Source organism: Salvelinus namaycush, chromosome 2, assembly GCF_016432855.1.
Source record: "Salvelinus namaycush isolate Seneca chromosome 2, SaNama_1.0, whole genome shotgun sequence".
NCBI classification, from domain to species: domain Eukaryota; kingdom Metazoa; phylum Chordata; class Actinopteri; order Salmoniformes; family Salmonidae; genus Salvelinus; species Salvelinus namaycush.
Genome location: NC_052308.1, coordinates 51,832,732 through 51,847,651, shown reverse-complemented (window position 1 = coordinate 51,847,651; position 14,920 = coordinate 51,832,732). Strand labels below are relative to the sequence as shown.

Sequence of the window (14,920 nt, the reverse complement as noted above, 5' to 3'; positions counted from 1 at the left end):
TCTGTGAGATTTTGAGATTTTACCCACAGTCATACAAACTCATGGAAACCGTGTTATGTCTCTGCGTGCAGTTAGGAGACTAGTGAAGTTAGCGTATTGTTAGTTTAGCACAATTACTGGAAGTCTCCCACAGTAGCCAGCTCCTCTCAAAAACATGGAAATAGACCTAACTACTCCAAAGATGGGTGGTTGGTCATTTATAGTCTTACAAAACTATACGTAGTAATCAATATTTATTTTATATATTCGTTCATTTGACTGATAATCATAAGAAACGAGATTCTATCCACTTCCTCATTCTCTGTCCTGTTGGCCAAAGAGATGTATAGAGATCCCAATATTGTATCTGTCTCGTTATGGCGTTGATGTAACTCCTTGTGTATTCCAATGGTGGCTCCTTGCAGGGAGACAGCATTGTGGAGTTGGTCTGAGTCTGCTGGGTCAGCCATGGCCAGTTCGTACTATCACGTTTCAGGGAAGACCCAGATGCAGACAATGTCGAAGTAACAAAAGTTTATTACTAGAACAGGGGGAGGCAAAACGACAGGTCAAGGGCAGGCAGAGGTCGGTAATCCAGATCAGAGTCCAAAAGGTACAGAATGGCAGGCAGTCTCAGGGTCAGGGCAGGCAGAGGTCAATAATCCAGGGTGGTGTGACAAGGTACAGAAATGGCAGGCAGGCTCAGGGTCAGGGCAGGCAGAATGGTCAAAACCCGGGAAAACTAGTAAACAGGAACAAGAAACAGAGAGGAGCAAGGGGAAAAACGCTGGTAGGCTTAACGAACAAAACAAACTGACAACAGAGAACACAGGTATAAATACACTGTGGATAATGGAGGGGGGTGGAGACAAGCACAAAGACAGGTGAAACAGATCAGGGTGTGACACACAATAAGTAGGGGTGTGGATCAGAAAACCAGTCAGTATCTGGTGTGGCCACCGTTTTCCTCAAGCAGCGCAACACATCTTCATAGCATAGAGTTGATCAGGCTGTTGATTGTGGCCTGTGGAATGTTGACCCACTCCTCTTCAATGGCTGTGCCAAGTTGCTGGATATTGGCGGGAACTGGAACACGCTGTCATACACAAAGTTATTCAGAGCATCCCAAACATGCTCAATGGGTGACATGTCTGGTGAGTATGCAGGCCATTGAAGAACTGGGACATTTTCAGCTTCCAGGAATTGTGTACAGGTCCTTGAGACATGGGTCTGTGCATTATCATGCTGAAACATGAGGTGAAGGTGGCGGATGAAGGGCACTACAATGGACCTCAGGATCTCGTTATGATATCTCTGTGCAATCAAATTGCTTTTGATAAAATGCAATTGTGTTCGTTGTCCGTAGCTTATGCCTGCCCATACCATAGCCCCAAAGCCACCATAGGGCACTATGTTCACAACGTTGACATCAGTAAACCACTTTCCCACACGACACCATGCATGCTGTCTGCCATCTACCCGGTAAAGTTGAAACTGGGATTCATCCGTGAAGCGCACACTTCTCCAGCTTGCCAGTGGCCATCGAAGGTGAGCATTTGCCCACTGAACTACGGTCATGTCAAGACCCTGGTGATGACGACGACAGTTTGTGCAAAAAATATTATGTTGTGCAATCCCAAAGTTTCATCAGCTGTCCGGGTGGCTGGTCTCAGACAATCCAGCAGATGAAAAAGCCAGATGTGGAGGTCACAGGAGGCTGCTGAGGGGAAATGGAAGGGAAACATATTTTTCATGAAACAAGCTCAATAACTCAATGCATGCACACATTTCTATTGAATATGCATTCACCTGTATTGTAAATAGGCCTAGGCTACATCTTGATTCACCAAGTTTATCAAGAGAGATTTGGCATTCAAATAAACAATTACCATTATGTTCTAATGTAGTTAGGTAAAAATGAAGTGAAATTGATTGTATAACAGATGCTATAAACGGACACAGGTCAGGTCATGATCTGTATATGCGACCAAATCGTGCTGGTGCCATCAACAGAAACATTTGGTAGCACCAGTGCCACCAGTGGAAAAGGTTAGTCTAGAACCCTGGAAAGTGATTGTGTGGTTGTGCATGATCATTGATATTGTTGATATAATTTTTAGCTTTTGTATTATACATGCATGATAATATGTGGGTGTGTTTGAGTTTGTGCTTAAGCACCCTTGTGCTATTGTGCACATGCATTTATATGCATCCAGGGTTTTTTATGTGTGTGTGCCAGCATGGTTGTTTACCGCTGAATCCGCCCAGTATGTGTAAAGAAGTTATGATATGACAATGGCACATTTGACCGTGGCATTTGTTTTTAATGGTGCACAGCTGCATGCTCACATTAATTTAATCCTGGGACACGTTGGGATTTGTACTGATGATGCATATCTTTGGGAGATTAAGCCCTCTGCCTGGATGTGCAAAGTTTTCTGTCATTCTGCGTGCACTTCCCTTTGTTTCTGCACCATAATGGGCTTTGTAAGTTAATACCCACGAGATACAACAATGCTTCTGAGCCGGGATTGCGAAACTGTCCCAGTTCGAAGCCGCTTTGACTCTGATTGGAACAGAGAGAACAGGTGGATTTTTCAGAGAGCGACATTAATCGTCGCAGCCCTCCTTTCTTTTATGCTTTTCGTCTCCTCTTTTCGAGTTTTCAATCAATTGAGAGTGATGTAATTCTGATTTGGGCCAATTTCACTACTTGGGTTTCTAGTGATGAAGTTCTAGATTACTGACGATGAAGTCGAAAAGTCCGACGGTTGTGCATTACTAGGCTATGTCCCAAATAGCACCCTATTTACTATGTTGTGCGCTACTTTTCACCAGGACCCATAGGGCTCTCGTCAAAAGTGGTGCACTATATAGGAAAAAGAGTGCCATTTGAGACGTAGCATGAGTGTCCTAGTATCCACAGAGTATGGGACTTAATCTCAAGTGATTAAGTCCCATGACCTTAAACAGAGAGGGAAGGATGTCACACGTAATAGTAAACAGCTGTTTCATCAGCAGAATTAACATTAAAGGTAACATGAAAAGTAACATTTGCCTTATAAGGGTAAGGAAAATATAAGATGTTATGACAAATAGGGGGAAAAAAGGGGTTTCAGGAAACCCACTGCCTCTTTTTCAATACTTGATTCAGTCTTTCTCAATGCTTGCGGTACAGTAATGTGAAGTGTGCAGTCATGTCCTCAAGTAACCCTGTAGTGAATATAAAAGGGTTAGACAAATCACAATGACGAATCACAGCTGAGGGATTTTTTGTCCCCTTGATTCTGAAAATACCCCCCCTTAGCTAAGACTGTCTGAGTGGTCTGAGTGGGTATGAAAGGGTTAGACAAATCACAATGACGAAACACAAAGATCATCAAGGACAGCAACCACCCGAGCCACTGCCTGTTCACCCCGCTATCATCCAGAAGGCGAGGTCAGTACAGGTGCATCAAAGCTGGGACCGAGAGACTGAAAAACAGCTTCTATCTCAAGGCCATCAGACAGTTAAACAGCCATCACTAGCACATTAGAGACTGCTGCCTATGTACATAGACTCAAAATCACTGGCCACTTTAATAAATCGAACTCTAGTCGCTTTAAGAATATTTACATATCTTGCATTACTCATCTCATATGTATATACTGTATTCTATACTATACTACTGTATCTTAGTCTATGCCGCTCTGACATTGCTCCTCCAAATATTTATATATCCTTAATTCCATTCCTTTACTTAGATTTGTGTGTATTGGGTATGTGTTGTGAATTGTTAGATGTTACTTGTTAGATATTACTGCACTGTCGGAGCTAGAAACCCAAGCATTTCGCTACACCCGCAATAACATCTGCTAAACACGTGTATGTGACCAATCACATTTGATTTGATTTGATTTGGGAAGAGGAGGGCATCTGAACTGATAATTAGCTGTTATTGGCAGAGAGGTTTTTAGCTCTCTTTGTTATTGGACTATTAACTTATTTACCACTTGGTGATGTCAACAGGCAAGCCGAAAACCTGTGCAGACCAACAGCTATCAATAACACTGATCAAATTTGTCACACTTTTCAAGTGTTAGTTTCATTAGCTATTGTACAATATGACACAAAACACAGGAAAACAGACTGCACTGGGCCTTTAAGTTTCCCTACTAACTCGATATTCTGATTTAATTATTACCTTTTGCACTGCAATCAACTCAAACAACTTGAACTAGCAAAGGAAATGAGACTCATCTGGCTCTACCCATAATTGGTTGTGGTGCTACTTTTACAATGCGATGAAATAGAAGAACATCATTCTACTTGTGAAGATAAGAACTGGAGCTTCATTAGGAGTTCATCTTACAAGGCGCAGTGTAACAGTGGAGTAGCAGTTCGTTTACGACGACTGATTTATTTCCCAAGATGGTCTGTAATACGCCGATAAAGAGATCATTATACTCAAGGTCCCAACAGCTCGTATTGATAAGGACGCCTGACAGTTACATTTAAACTGTCTGGCCTTTGTTCTTATGTCAGGTTCACCATAGGTTTACCCGTGGGAGAGTCCGCATGGAACCCTTCATCTCTGTAGCCGACGCATCCCCTTTCAGATGGAGCAGATACTGTGTCTCTTTAGAGTTTAGTATTTGAAGCTATCCATTTGGTAACACTTTATTTTGAATATCAGTAACATTTCAACTAACTATCTACTAACCCTAACCCTAGCCCTAATCCTAACCTTAACCCTTATCCTACACCTAACACCTAACCCTAACCGTAACCTTTGCAAGCAGTTGCTTTTCAACAAATCGTTTGTTGATAGTATGACCATCTGTAAAGCATCTACAGATGGACTAACCATGTAAAGTTTGACCATCCTTTTTGGCTCTCCAAGTTCTCATTGTAACAGTCAGGGCTATAGTCAGTTTTTGTAGGTGCAGGATGCTTGTGGATATATCACCCCCAGCTAAATCCAGTCGAAACAAGCAAACATTTTCAATGCTTAGCAGGACAGGAAAGTGGTTCAATTCACTCACTTATCAAGAGAACATCCCTGGTCGTCCCTACTGCCTCTGATCTGGAGGACTCACTAAACACAAATGCTTCGCTTGTAAATGATGTCTGCGTGTTGTAGTGTGCCCCTGGCTATCCGTAAATACATTTTTTTTTAAAACAAGATCACTGTGCCGTCTGATCTTATTTGAAATTATTTACACTTTTACATTGGATACTTAATTATATTTACTTTTGATACTTGAGTATATTTAAAACCAAATACTTTTAGACTTTTACTCAAGTAGTATTTTTCTGGGTGACTGACTTTTACTTGAGTCATTTTCTATGAAGGTATCTTTACTTTTTACTCAAGTATGACAATTGGGTACTTTTTCCACCGCTGGGCATTAGAATGGGCTTACTGAAGAGCTCAGTGACTTTCAACGTGGCACCGTCATAGGATGTGAAATTTCTGCCCTACTAGAGCTGCCCCGGTCAACTGTAAGTGTGGTTATTGTGAAGTGGAAATGTCTTGGAGCAATAACGGCTCAGCCACGAAGTTGTAGGCCACACAAGCTGAAAGCATGTAGCGCATAAAAATTGTATGTCCTTGGTTGCAACACTCACGACCGAGTTCCAAACTGCATCTGCAAGCAACGTCAGCACAATAACTGTTCATCAGGAGCTTCAGGAAATGGGTTTCCATGGCCGAGCAGCCACACACAAGTCTAAGATTACGATCTGCAATGTCAAGCGTCGGCTGGAGTGTTGTAAAGCTCGCCACCATTGGACTCTGGAGCAGTGGAAACGCGTTCTCTGGAGTGATGAATCACGCTTCACCATCTGGCAGTCCGACGGACGAATCTGTGTTTGGCGGATACCAGGAGAACGCTACCTTCCCCAAAGCATAGTGCAAAATGTAAAGTTTGGGATGAATTGGCACGCTGACTGCGAGCCAGGCCTAATCGCCCAACTTCAGTGCCCGATCTCACTAATGCTATTGTGTCTGAATGGAAGCAAGTCCCTGCAGCAATGTTCCCACATCGAGTGGAAAACCTTCCCAGAAGAGTGGAGGCTGTTGTAGCAGCAAAGGTGGAACCAACTCCATATTAATGCCCATCATTTTAGAATGAGATGTTTGACGAGCAGGTGTCCACATACTTTTGGTCATGTAGTGTATATTTAGTAGGGACAGACGCAATAAAACGTTTATTTGAGTAGGGATAAATGCAATAATATGTTTATTTGAGGAGGGACAGATGCAATAACACATGGACACATAGCAATTTACAACAGTAAGATGCATGGCACCATAATGTGCTTCCAACTGTTCGGCACAGCAGCTCGGCCCATTCAAATCTGCTGTCTTGAAATTTGAAATATAGATGCTGTAATCTCCCATAAAAGAGCACAAAAGGCGACGGAAATGGCGATTGATGTTTCAGGTCTCTTATGGTCTTGTTTCAAAATGGCAGGAGGATGGTAGGTGGTGAGACGTGAGATGGAGCAGGAGGGAGAGGTTTACCCTCCAATAACCATACCAAAGCCGAGAGTGCATGGTATGTAGTATTTTTTAGGCAGTGTTAGTCTAATCAATATAACATTTCATTTCAGGATCAAGAACATGAGAGATAAAAGTTTGTTTCAGTAGCGTGTCAGTAGCGGAATAGATGCTCTACTAACCTTGATGTATTATATTGCTGTCTGGGACTTTGAAGTGTTTTTGTTGGCAATTGCCAAAATTGTCATTGATTTAATTATTTTAACTGAGGTTGTACTGTGGTCCCTTGCAAATATATTATTAAAGCTATTAATATGTATTTCACTTCAATGACTGTTTTGAAATGCATGTATTTCATAGTAACAACCAGAACTGTTCAGCTAGGCCAGTGTTACTCACTATTTTTTAATAAGGGGGCCACTTTGGGTTGAGACGATCATTCAGAGCGCCGCACAGTTCTTTAACTTGTACTTTTTCTTCCAATATTATCAATTGAGAGCAAATTCAGAGCAATTAAGCACATGCAATTTATTTGACTTGCAGCACATCACAAATATATACATACACACATCAAATAGGCTACATCACATGTATAAGACCCATAATAAGGGTTACCACAGTAGTTGGATGAGCGAAAATGTCCCTTCTGCTCCTTGACTGGATTCATTCTAAATGTATAGTCTGTTGTTGCTACTCTCCTTGTGAGGCAATCCAGGTGTGCATTGGTCAGTCTGTTTCTCTGTTTTTGTTTCACAATGTTCATTGTTCAAAAATGTTGCTTCACATGTATAAGTGCTGACAAAAAAAGATTTCACCTTTAACCACACTGCGTCAGAAGTGGATATTCCAGAAATGGGTAACACCTGATCTTAGTTTACCTTACAATGTGTCATTTGCCTGCAGCTCCACTATCTCACTCTATATTCCAGCACTGTCAGGACAGAAGGCTGTGATGACTGGGGTCAGAGATGACACCGCCACATGGAAGGGGTTCTTAATGAAGTTGAAAAACTCCTTGTACTCCATGATATCCTTGAATCTCGACTCAAACTTCAACTTTTCCAACGCACAAATGCATCACAGCTAAAATGTTGCAGTATGTCTGGGTTGGATCTGGTGACTGCTCTGAGTTTTGGGAAATGAACAAACTGTCTGTCAGGTATGAACAGTGTGGTGATTTTATTTTGAAATGCTGTGACCACACGCAGCATTTTGCCCAGAGTTCTAGCTTTCCCTTGGAGATTCACTGTGGCCAGGTGATGTCAGTTAAAAAAGGCAGCTTTAATATCCACTGTGGATCATTCAGCTCTAGCTCCTCTCTCTCCTTGCTTGCAACAAGTTCACGGATTTGAGGGAGGAGAGAGAGAAATCTTTCCAAAACTCTGCCACGAGACAGCCATCTCACCTCATTGTGGAATATCATGTCGCAGTATTCTATCAGGTATTTCTCCAGCAACTCGCAGAATTGCCGGTGATTCAGTGCCCAAGCAAAAATAATGTTCACCATGCGCACGACTTGCTGCATCACATTCTGTAAGTCACAGTCTTTGAGTTTAGCCACAAGTGCTTCCTGATGAATGATACAATGAAACGTAACAAATTTGGGAATATATTCTCTCTTTCAGGCCTATGAGTCTCTTCTCCTTCCCTCGCATGTTTGGGGCTCCGTTAGTGCACACAGATGCCAGATTTGACCAGTCAATATTATTATCAGCAAAACATTTAACGAGGGCTTTCAGAATATCCTCTCCTCGTTTTTGTCCCTGAAGGGGTAGTAAACATAAAAGTTCCTCTCTGAACGACTCATTTTGATGGAAGCGAACCCAAACACATAATTGGGCAATGTCACTTACATCAGTGCTTTCGTCAAACGCAATACTAAAACACGGTGCCACAGATATGTCAGTAGTCAGATATTTACCGATGTCCTCGCCGATGTTTTCTATGTGTCTTGTTATGGTCTAGTCTGAGAGTTGCATTCCCTTCATTTGCTTTAAAATAGCTTCCTTGTTTTTGAAATCAGCATACAGTATTTCGGCTGAGGCCAAAAAACTTTCTTTGACAATCTCCGCATCTGTGAAGGCCTTCATGTTTCCTAGCAATCTCATGTTGCCTCTGTCGTTTTCTCTGCAAAAGTGCTAGACCTGTCCATCATTTGTTGTTGTCCTTTGAGCTGTCCTTTGAGTTGCCCTATTTTGTTGTTTCTGAGGTTGTTTTGTGGCGGATATATTTGTCAAAGTGGGCATGGTGTGACTGGAAATGTCACTCTAAATGTGCTCGTTTAAAGCAACTGACTGCCTTCTGGCAAATAAGACAAAATGAGCTAGTCCCATCATGCAGTACATGGACAGACAAATACTTGAAGTGAAGTGATTCAGGCCTGCATTAAACACATGGAATTGAAATTGGATCATTGTTATGTATTATGAATGGAAAATAGGAAAATCACCGCAAGCCGCAAATTAAGGGCTCGGACCGCGCAATGAGTACCACTGAGCTAGGTTAAAATTACAGTACCAGTCAATAGTTTGGACACACCTACTCATTCAAGTTATTATTTTTTTAAATATGTTTTCTACATTATAGAATAGTGAAGACATCACAACTACTTAAAAGTAGCCACCCTTTGCCTTGATGTAAGCTTTGCACACTCTTGGAATTCTCTCAACCAGCTTCACCTGGAATGCTTTTCCAACAGTCTTGAAGGAGTTGCCACATATGCTGACACTTGTTGGCTGCTTTTCCTTCACCCTGCGGTCCAACTTATCCCAATTTTCTGGATTGACTGACCTTTATGTCTTAAAGTAATGATGGACTAATGCTTCTCTTTGCTTATTTGAGCTGTTCTTGCTATAATATGGACTTGGTCTTTTACCTAATAAGGCTATGTTCTGTATTCCACCCCATACCTTGTCACAATACAACTGATTGGCTCAAACGGATTAAGAAGGAAAGAAATTCCACAAATTACTTTTAACTAGGCACACCTGCTAATTGAAATGCATTCCAGGTGACTACCTCATGAAGCTGGTTGAGAGAATGCCAAGAGTGTGCAAAGCTGTCATCAAGGCAAAAGGTGGATATTTTGAAGAATCTCAAATATAAAATATATTTGGATTTGTTTAACACTTTTTTTGGTTACTACATGATTCCATATGCGTTAGTTCATCGTTGTGATGTCTCCACTATTATTCACCAATGTAGAAAATAGTAAAAATAAGTGTGTCCAAACTTTTGACTGGTACTGTACATGTAAAATGTTGCCCGGCAGCTTTTAAAGATAGATTTTATTATTGTATTATTGAACTGTACAGCAGGAGGCTTAATATAATGTAATGGTGATGCCGGTTCTTTTTTTAACAGCTGAAAGTATGTTTTAAAATCACAATATATTTCAAGATAAATCATAAGAAAAATCTAAATGAGTTTAATGTCAGGTTATTGTTGTGCAGCTTAAAATATTTTCTAAAATGTCACGCGTATCTAGCCGGGCAAAACTGCTTGCTATGATGTCAATATGATGTCATTACAACCAGTTTGACATAATTCGTACCATATTTGCCCACTGGGTAACCTGCTGAAGCTAATAAATAAATACCTGAGCATTTACGGTATTTCACAGAATAATCACATGCAGTCTCTGAGAATGAAAAAGTACCATGACGTCAAAAGTGATGATAACAAGCACGTTGAATGCTCTAGTTGTAAATTCATGCCCCCCTTTCATAGTGGTATTACTATAGTTGCGAAAGGAAGGTATATTACTGAAAAATGTCTAAGCTTACCAGTAAACTACCAGAAATGTGTTACCTTTCAAGGATGTTATGTAATTTATCACAAGACATCTAGTGGTCCTTTTGGGTACTTCAGATTATCACAGGTATTTGCAATTATCAATGGCCCTCTGTGTGGCCTTATCACATGTACAATTTATAACATTATCAAATAACAGTATCTGATAAGAAGATTCTCGGAATCAAGAGGGAATAATCAGGAAATCAGGAATCCTCCGACCAGGATTTCTGTAAAACCTGGGAATTTGGGAAAAGTTACAGGAATTTTGCAACCCTAACTCCATAGAACAGAGTGGGGCAGGTACAATTAACAAGGTCAATGTGTCTTCAATAAAGATAATATATTAATGTACACTTTGGACTAGTGAAACCAAGAGACTAGTTGAATCAAGTGGTTTGTCAAATTGGATAGAGAGAATTAATGTTGCCTGAAACCAATCATATAATCATATTTTCCAGATTATTTCAAAGGACATAGGCCTGGTACTTATAAAAGTAAAAAAGCTACAAAACTAAATATGTATCAATAATAATTGTCATATTTGTGGTACTCTATGAAGGCAGATGAAATCAAGAGGTTTGTCTTGTTATTCAAAGTAAAACTTTATTTATAAACTCAGCACAGACATTGCAGGCAGGCATTTGGGACCTGCAATCCACTATACTATAATTAAGCATTAAGGCCTGAGGAGGTTTGGTATATGGCCAATGAACTATGGCTAAGGGCTGTTCTTAAGCACAACACAACGCGGAGTGCCTCGATATAGCCCTTGATGTGGTATATTGGCCGAATACCATAAACCCCTGAGGTGCCTTATTGATATTATAAACTGGTTACCAACATAATTAGACCAGTCATGTTTTTGTTGTACCCATGGTATACCAAGATCTCAGCGATCACTGCCTCATTGCCTGCATCCCTAATGGGTCAGCGGTCAAATGACCTCCACTCATCACTGTCAAACGCTCCCTGAAACACTTCGACGAGCAGGCCTTTCTAATCGACCTGGCCAGGGTATCCTGGAAGGATACTGACCTCATCCCGTCAGTAGAGGATGCCTGGTTATTTTTTTTAAATGCCTTTCTCACCATCTTAAATAAGCATGCCCCATTCAAGAAATGTAGAACCAGGAACAGATATAGCCCTTGGTTCTCTCCAGACCTGACTGCCCTTAACCAACACAAAAACATCCTGTGGCGTTCTGCATTAGCATCGAACAGCCCCCGTGATATGCAACTTTTCAGGGAAGTTAGAAACCAATATACACAGGCAGTTCAAAAAAGTTCTGGGACACTGTAAAGTCCATGGAGAATAAGAACACTTCCTCCCTGCCCACTGACCTGAGGATAGGAAACTCCACCGATAAATCCACTATAATTGAGAATTTCAATAAGCATTTTTCTATGGCTGGCCATGCTTTCCACCTGGCTACCCCTACCCCGGTCAACAGCACTGCACCCCCCACAGCAACTCGCCCAAGCTTTCCCCATTTCTCCTTCTCCCAAATCCAGTCAGCTGATGTTCTGAAAGAGCTGCAAAATCTGGACCCCTACAAATCAGCCGGGCTAGACAATCTGGATCCTTCCTTTCTAAAATGATCTGCCGAAATTGTTGCAACCCCTATTACTAGCCTGTTCAACCTCTCTTTCGTGTCGTCTGAGATTCCCAAAGATTGGAAAGCAGCTGCGGTCATCCCCCTCTGTCCCCCCCTTTGAACTCTTGACCCAAACTGCTACAGACCTATATCTATCCTAGCCTGCCTATCTAAGGTCTTCGAAAGCCAAGTCAACAAACAGATTACCGACCATTTCGAATCCCACCGCACCTTCTCCGCTATGCAATCTGGTTTCAGAGCTGGTCATGGGTGCACCTCAGCCACGCTCAAGGTCCTAAATGATATCATAACTGCCATCGATAAGAAACAATACCGAGCAGCCGTATTCATTGACCTGGCCAAGGCTTTCGACTCTGTCAATCACCACATCCTCATCGGCAGACTCAATAGCCTTGGTTTCTCAAATGATTGCCTCTCCTGGTTCACCAACTACTTCTCTGATAGAGTTCAGTGTGTCAAATCAGAGGGCCTGTTGTCCGGGCCTCTGGCAGTCTCTATGGGGGTGCCACAGGGTTCAATTCTTGGGCCGACTCTCTTCTCTGTATACATCAATGATGTCGCTCTTGCTGCTGGTGAGTCTCTGATCCACCTCTATGCAGATGACACCCTTCTGTATACTTCTGGCCCTTCTTTGGACACTGTGTTAACAACCCTCCAGACTAGCTTCAATGCCATACAACTCTCCTTCCGTGGCCTCCAACTGCTCTTAAATACAAATTAAACTAAATGCATGCTCTTCAACCGATCGCTGCCTGCACCTGCCCGCCCGTCCAGCATCACTACTCTGGACGGTTCTGACTTAGAATATGTGGACAACTACAAATACCGAGGTGTCTGGTTAGACTGTAAACTCTCCTTCCAGACTCACATCAAACATCTCCAATCCAAAGTTAAATCTAGAATTGGCATCCTATTTCGCAACAAAGCATTCTTCACTCATGCTGCAAAACATACCCTCGTAAAACTGACATTATTTCTATCTCTACTTTGCACATTCTTCCACTGCAAATCTACCATTCCAGTGTTTTACTTGCTATATTGTATTTACTTCACCACCATGGCCTTTTTTGCCTTTACCTCCCTTATCTCACCTCATTTGCTCACATTGTATACAGACTTATTTTTCCACTGTATTATTGACTGTATATTTGTTTTACTCCATGTGTAACTCTGTGTTGTTGTGTCGAACTGGTTTGCTTTATCTTGGCCAGGTCGCAATTGTAAATGAGAACTTGTTCTCAAACTGCCTACCTGGTTAAATAAAGGTGAAATAAAAAAAATACGGTCTGAAATAACACAGCTTTCAGCCAATCAGCATTCAACGCTCGAACCACCCGGTTTATATTCAATATTCTCTTTTACCAAACATCTCTTTCCACCCCAAAACACCCAGAATAAAAACCCAATAAAACTTCTAAATAAAGCACTTGGTAAGGGGTGTTCTATATTTGTACACAACCAACCACTAATTAACTAATTCCAGTTCCTGTTGGAGATGGCGGCGCAATGAATCAATGGCTGTTAATGGGGCATTGATAATTCCAGTCACAGTGAGGGCTGTGGGTCCCACGGGGGCCCGGGCCATTGGCAGATCCATTATTCATGGTTCAACCTGTGCTTGTAGAGAACACTGTCACCTGATCTGCCAAAATCAAACAGGGCCCAGTAAGTGTGATGCGACCCCCTCTCATGACCCAGGTGATACGGTGGGGGGTGAGGGGTGAGGGATGAGGTGGGGCTGTTGGAGGTTTCTTGCCTTACTCCGCTACCTTACGCTGGAAGTTGTCATAACAGTGATGATTCCTCATCTTCTATGTATTCTTTCCCCCTGCTAATGACCGACCACAGTAATGAGACCGACAGCAAACAATATTGCTGCTGTTGAATTTGCCAGTAGGATGCTTTTAGTGGCTTATTTTCATTTAGTTTGGTCTTAGATGGCATGTTTAGAGCCTTTTTATACCGCCACCCTGATATTCATTTTCTTATATAATGGCATATTGATAATGCAATAGAAACTGCAGTGGAATCTCATTGGTGTTTGAAAAGTATGTGTGATCATTCTCTTTCGGCCCATTTAAGGTATTTAGGCTGGAGTGAAGTGCAGTGATTAGATTGTAATGCAGCTTTGCAGTCATTGGGCCGTGATCAGAGCGAGGGGATTTTGCACATTGTGAAGTGGTTTATACAAAAGGTAGTTATGCATGGCTAGTGCACATACACACTTTAAGAGTTTATATTCTCTAGAGGAGATTTCACTGGGAAAAATAATGTTTATCAAATCTTAGATGCAGGTGATGATGATTTCCTCAGGAAAAGGTCAAGTGCCAAAGCACTTTTCCATTTTACAGGGCTGTCAATTATTTAAGCAATGTTAATTTACCCGATTTTTGGACCTGAGATTAAGTTGTGAGACGGGGACCACTTCCATTTCTTACTTTCATCAGAAGGCTTTAATAGAGCATAAATTGTTTGAGCGATGGTTTAATCATTAGCCACTGAATTATATTTTTTAAATGTAGATGTTGTGGAATCATGTAGCAAACAAATGGCACACAATATATTTATCTCGGAATAGGCTGAAGCAACAAGCTGAACACATATATTTAAATTTCAATCAAACCTTATTTTCTTGTAACAAAGGACTCTTACGCTCTGACGTGGGTTGACGGTAGACTGTGGGATGCCTGAGACACGGGGAGACAATTGTAGGGTTGAGTTTCTTTGGACATATTTTCCTTTTTTCTCCTTAGAGTGGTAATTTTCACTCATTAATGTGAGTTATTCAAAAAAATGTTCCTTCACATTTTCAAACAGTCTATTTATATTTTCCAACGGGGCTATACATTTGGGTGAGGTTTTTTTCTCGCCTGAGTAGTCTTGTTTCACTGCCAAAAATAAAATTAAACCATCTAGTGTTCAGTGAAATAACAATGCAATGTCATATACAGGTAGCCTAGTCAAATAATTAACCTCCAATCACATTAACCATTACTCTCTTGCTGGAATTCCACTAACGGTCCGTATGTAGCCATATGTAGCTACT

The 14,920-nt window shown here is 41.4% G+C and overlaps 1 pseudogene; it reads right to left on the bottom strand.

The window, feature by feature from the left end:
• Positions 1 to 7,382: 7,382 nt before the first annotated feature.
• LOC120022142 overlaps positions 7,383 to 14,920 on the bottom strand; it is a 99,052-nt pseudogene continuing 91,514 nt past the window's right edge.